Below are 6051 nucleotides of genomic sequence, written 5' to 3'. Positions count from 1 at the left end.
ATATGTACTTGACCGTGGAAAACAGTGTTATTCATAATACCCAAAAGATGGAAAGAATTCAGCTATCGATAAGGAAATGGATGAACAAAAAGTAATGGATCTATATAATATAATAGCCATAATAAAAGCACAGAGTACAGTTATATGCCATAACATGGATGGAAAAAAAGTGAAATAAACCAGTCATAGGACCACACAGTATATGATTCCATTCACATAAAACTCCAGATCAAGGAAATACACAAAGATAGAAAGTACATTCAAGGTTACTTAGAGTTGGAGGGGACAGGTGTGTGGGAATAATAGGGTACCAGCTAAAGGATTCAAAGTTTCTTCAATAGGAAATTAAAATGTCCTAAAATCTGAGTGAGTTAACAGTCACACATATCTCTGAATATATCAAAAGCCATTGAACTGTACAATTTGAACAGGTGTATGGTATGATACATGAATTATATCTCAAAAAAACTGGGGGCAGGGTTTATCTCTACTCATAAAAGATGTCAGAAGCCCACTAACCCAGAAATTTGTATGGCTGCTTTCTCCTTAGAATTGCACGGGTCATGTAGATAATGCAGACTATTGCTGGTAATTTGACTTTCAGTGTGGTGGTTCTACACTCATGTTAGCCTCCTGCTTCATTCATACCAAGTGACACAGGGGGAAATTCTGTACCTGAAAAACTTGGAGTCTTGAAGTCATAACCAGAATCAAACAAGTGTGCTCATTAACAGTGATTCCAGAGGTCTCTGCGTTTCTAGGAAGTCTCTCTACAAAATCAAATAAAAGTTATTTTAAGCTTACACATTAGCTACTCTGGAGGGACTCCTAGGTGACATAATGCAAGAGCTGGACAAGGACCTGTTTTCCTGAGTAACCAAAGCTACTCCCATCCCAAATTGTAGCTTCTTTTTAATTCTGAGATATAAGGAAGGATAGAGTCATCTGAATTAAGGTCCTTTGTCAGTTTTATAATATCTTTAGCTAGTTTTTATCATGCATCATGAATTTTTTTTATAAATTTTCATATGATAAAGCCAAGGAACATAAAAAATATGTCTGGAAACACTGATGACATCAATAAAAGTTACATAGTGGTGTAAAAGTTCATTAAAAGAGTATGAAAGTCTGAAAGTTGGGTGGTACAGAAGAAATCAAATTCAGAAGACCTTAGAACAGCAGGGTGGTGCACACCTGTAATCCCAGAGACTCAGGAGGCTGAGGCAAGAGGACTGCAAGTTCAAGTCCAGCCTCAGCAACTTAGCAAGAACCTGTCTCAAAACAAAAAATAAAATGGGGGGCTGGGGAGATAACTCAGCTGGTAGAGTGCTTACCTTGCAAGCACAAGGCCCTGAGTTCAATCCCCAGTACCGCAAAAAAATAAAAAAATAAAATAAAATAAAATAAAATGGGCTAAGGATGTGGCTCAGCGGTACAGTGTGCCTGGGTTAGGAAGGTTGGGGGGAGTGGGGAGCAAGGAAGAAAACTTTAGAACAAAATGCTAGCCCCAGTACTTACAAGGCACACAGCCTCTGGCAGGTGACTCAATCCTGGACCTCAATTCATTCATCTGTAAAATCTGGTGGGGGGGGGACACCAACTTCCACCAGTGATAATATGTTAGATGTAAAGAGAAGTAACTGATGTATAGTAAGCACTTGACAAACACTTCTCCCTGTTCCTTAGAGAACAGAAGATTGAACACCGGTAGGTGCTGAAGAGACTCAAAAAGAGGAAACAACAGAACACAAGGAATGGAGGAATTAGGGGAGTCAGCAGTTAACAGATTGTGAGCCAGTACATCAGCTGAAACCAGAGAATCCTGGGCCAAAATGGGAGCTAAGTGTCACTTGTGTTGGAGAAAAATGTGCCTTAGACCAAACAGAAAGCAAAGTGAGAGCTGAATTGACCTGTCTGTAAACCCCTTGAGGTTTAGGAAGAAGCCAGTCCCTTCAAGAGTTTCCTTTGGGGGTGCCATGGAATGAGATGTGGAAGCGGGAGATGAGATTAAATGTAACATCCAAGATAAACAGTTAATGGCCAGTTACAGGGAACAGCGATATTTCAAAAGCCTACTTTCAAGTGGGAAAAGACTTGATGAAAACTAATAGCTAGCCTTTGTTAGAGTGTCACCTCTTCCTACAGCTCACTGAGAAAAGGATGGAGTTGACCACTCTTCTTTCCTTAGGAGTGAAAACCAGTCCTGAACTAGTTACTGGCAATTGAGCGCCCTCTAGTGTCAGTTAGTGGGTATGACACCTTAGGAAAGCCACAGTGGAGAAACAGCACCTGGTTTCAGCCCTACAAGAAACTGCCAAACAGCAATATTTACATGGATACCTGGAAGGGAGAAAAAAAATTCAAAAAGCACAAACATGATCCAAATGAGCCCTTTTGAGGTGAGGTCTAAAACATAGTAGGTATTCGCAAGATGTTTGCTGAAGGAGTGAGTAGCATTAGGTCCATGGCAGCCGATCCTGAATTAACGCCACATGAGGAGGTTGACATATAATGAATACACCACCTGTCAAGTCAATGCAGCAATGGAAAACTTGACCGCTCCGATTTTAGCATACTTTCTGAATGATACAGCCGGGTAAGAACCACAGCTAGGTCACCTGGCTGAAATTAAAGATCAGCTCTACTGGGTCAACCAGAATGTACACGCTGCCATAGAAGCAAGTCATCTTTTCCTTGCCGAGCTTTGGTGAATCCATCTGCAAAGCTGTGGGGAGTAGGGAGCATGGCTTGCCTTGGAAAAGAGTACCTGTGACCCCACAGACCCTGAGAGCAGTAAAACATACTCGATGTATTTATCACCGTGCTGACTCAGGAGGAAAAAACTCTACCGGCACCATAACTGGAGTTGTGCTGGCATCAATCTGTTATTGGTTGACAGGGGAAGAAAAGATTAACCAGAGAGACTTACCTCAAATCACTCACCAGTCCAGTTCTTTGGTGGCTGGAAACTTATAGTCAATGGATTCAACAATATATGGAGCAAGTCTATTCTGGCTATTCCACTTTCGCCTGGAAAGGAAAAGCAAAGCGAAGCAAAGAACGCAAATTTTTTAAAAAGAGAAAAAACAACTTTGAAGTCAGGCACATACGAAGATCCACTTTGAGTCAGGCACACTGGTGCACACCTGTAATCCCAGACTCGGGAATCTGAGGAAGGAGGATCACAAGTTACAAGCCAACCTAGGCAACTTAGTAAGACCCTGTCTCAAATTTATTTATTTATTTATTTATATTTTATTATTATTTTTTTTGTGTGTGTGTGATACTGGGGAGTGAACCCAGGGCCTTGTGCTTTCAAGGTAAGCACACATCCCCAGCCCTCAAAATTTTTAAAAATAAAATAAAATAAAAAATAAAGGGCTGGGATGTAGCTCAGTGATAGAGCGCTTGCCTACCGTGGATGAGGCCCTGGGTTTGATGCCCAGTACCACGCCACAAAAGAAGAAAACAAAGATCCACTTTGAGCAGCGTGCCTGGATTGTTGGGACAGCCAGTAGTGCACTGGGACCTGCCTCTCCCTGCTTCCAGAACTAAGAGAGACATGCCCTGTGTCACTTCAGTGAAAAGGTATGACCTACACAGTAGAATTTTCTTCACACATGAAACCTACAACACCCTCTGCTTGTACCTATGCGAATGTCATGTACCATAACCTACATTGAAGGCCCTGCATGGTCCACTACCTAAAACTGAACACTCACAAAAATGACCTGAGATTGATTTTACAGATGAGTCCTGCCCTGTCTTCCAGAAAAGCTCCAAAGGTGATACCTAGGGATGGTTGACACAGATGACTTTTCATTTGACCTGGAAGTCATCGACAGGTTTACACCTCAGACGCTTCGCAGAGAGGTCCCCAGAGCACAGAATCTATGAAAACTCAAATGATTGTTTCCAATCATCTTTCCAGGACCAAGAGAATAAAAGAAGAGCAGAACACTTAAGTGGATCAAGAGCACTTGGCGCTGCTGGAAAAAGGATACAAATCTGACTCCTAGACAAAGTCCTTTAGGAGAGGTGCCAGAACAGATTGAAAGTTACTCCCTGTTTCTAAAGTGAGGCAGCTGGGTGAGCCTCAGAATAAAACGTTAGACCCCCAACTGGCCTCCACATTTAACTGGTTTCTGTTTTAAGGAGGGACCACAAGAAGGAGGTGGGAGACAGGCAGAATCCTTGTTTACTCTGCACTCAACCGTCACTACTCACCAGGGCGCTTTGAGACTCCGGAGCCCTGCAGAGGAATTCCTTCTCAGACTCACAGCTAATGCAAAGGAATGGGGCCTTCTCTCTTCCTGCCTTCTTTTCAGGGCCCCTGACTTTCCAACACCAAGCGTGCTCCCCAGTGGGTGGCTCAGCTAGCTTATCCAGAAACCGAGGTGGGAAGCAAAGGGAGGGAGTAATGGCATCTGAAGAAACTGATCTCAGAACTATGGAGGTCATATAGGAAGTCATATAGGTCATATAGGACATCGCAAGAAAATGAGATGAAACACCAAACACAATGGCAAAACTCTTTCGTTCCTCCTCATAGCGTGATATTGAAAGAATGGACATTTTTTTAAGCTGTCTGTTTTATCTCAACTCCCTAAGGTTTCCCTCCCAGTAATGGGAACAAAGCCCTTAAAGCTGTTCCAGGAAACAGCCCCAAACAGAGAGTAAAAGAGTAAATTGAGCCTGATAGCCAGATAGTGCTCAAACAGTAGGATTACCAGAAACTATTGACCAGAATCTACAGCCTGTTGTAAAACATTGTGAAACATGTTGTCAGCAAACCCAGACCCCCTTTGAAACTTCCTGGCAGCTTTGTCCCCCTTTTCCCTTTCATGTGTGACCCCTCCCGATGTGTGGTTTCTGCCTTTATAAACCTACAAGATTTTCTGCTAGGGACTCGACTCCTGGAGTTGGGTCCCAGCGCGCTGGAATAAACACCTCTTGCGGTTTGCATCAAGTGACGCCTCCTGCGGTTGATTGGGGTTGCCGTCCATCCATGGGACAGAGTTGGGGTTTCCTTTTTGGGGGCCTTACATTTGGGGGCTCGTCCGGGATAAGATGGCCCCCCCTCATCCGCGGAGTCGACCTTGGAGGTAAGAAGGGGTACCCCGAAGTTGTCTGTCTTTGTCTTGTGTTTTGCTAGTTGGTCTGGTTCTGTGAGCGCGCTTTCGGTTTCGGTGGCAGCCGTTCGGTGACTCGTGAGAGTGGCCGAACAGTGGCCGGCAGACGTGCCTGGGGGGCCACAGGTTGCAGCCCTGGGGGACGCCCTAAGGGTGGAAGGAGAGCCAGGGACGCCTGGTAGTCTCCGTCGGTAAGGGCGCTGATGGGGTTCAATTGGTGGATCAGAGATTGGTGCCCGTCTGTATCTGGTTCTGTTGTGTGTTTGTGGCGGACAAGGTGGAGGAAGGGTTGGAACAACTGGGGGGTTCTCGACCCGGGCTACTCTCGGGTGGACCCCAAAGTTTCCTTCTCTGGACTCCCCCTCCCGACAGCCCTGAAGGGTAACTTAGCAAAGTAGCTTCAGTCTCAAAAGTAATGAAAAATAAGGTCTCATAATTTTAACATCCAACCTGTCCTGAAATATAAATAAAAGAAGCCTAAAGGCTCAGTAGGAGACCGGTCTCAAACCCAGGGAAAGAAAAGGTAAAAAGAGTCTTTAAAACTCCAGCAAAGTAAATGCTATATTTTTAATTATATGTTTTTTTGAGCTCATGATTTTTTGATCAGTTCTATTTTTTATTCAACTAGAGTTTTTGAACATCTGTTACACTGCAATGGAGATTCACCTATAAAGTTACAAGGGCTTGATTTTGTGTTATTTGTATGTTGTGCTGTCTGATGTCATGTTTTGTCTGTATCAAAACTGAGCGCTCCTAAAATTAAAATTTTAAAAATGGATCCAGATACTTTTAATTCACGTGATTTAAAAAGGTTCAAATTGGGTAAACTAATAAGAGTAAAATGTCTTTGAAAATAACTTGCAAGTCTCTAGGTGGTCAAGCTAATAAAATATTGATGTTAATAAAATGTCTAATATCA

The sequence above is a fragment of the Sciurus vulgaris genome, assembly GCF_902686455.1.
Source record: "Sciurus vulgaris genome assembly, chromosome: 2".
NCBI lineage: Eukaryota > Metazoa > Chordata > Mammalia > Rodentia > Sciuridae > Sciurus > Sciurus vulgaris.
The sequence above is the reverse complement of the archived record's forward strand: the minus strand, read 5'-3'. Positions refer to the sequence as shown.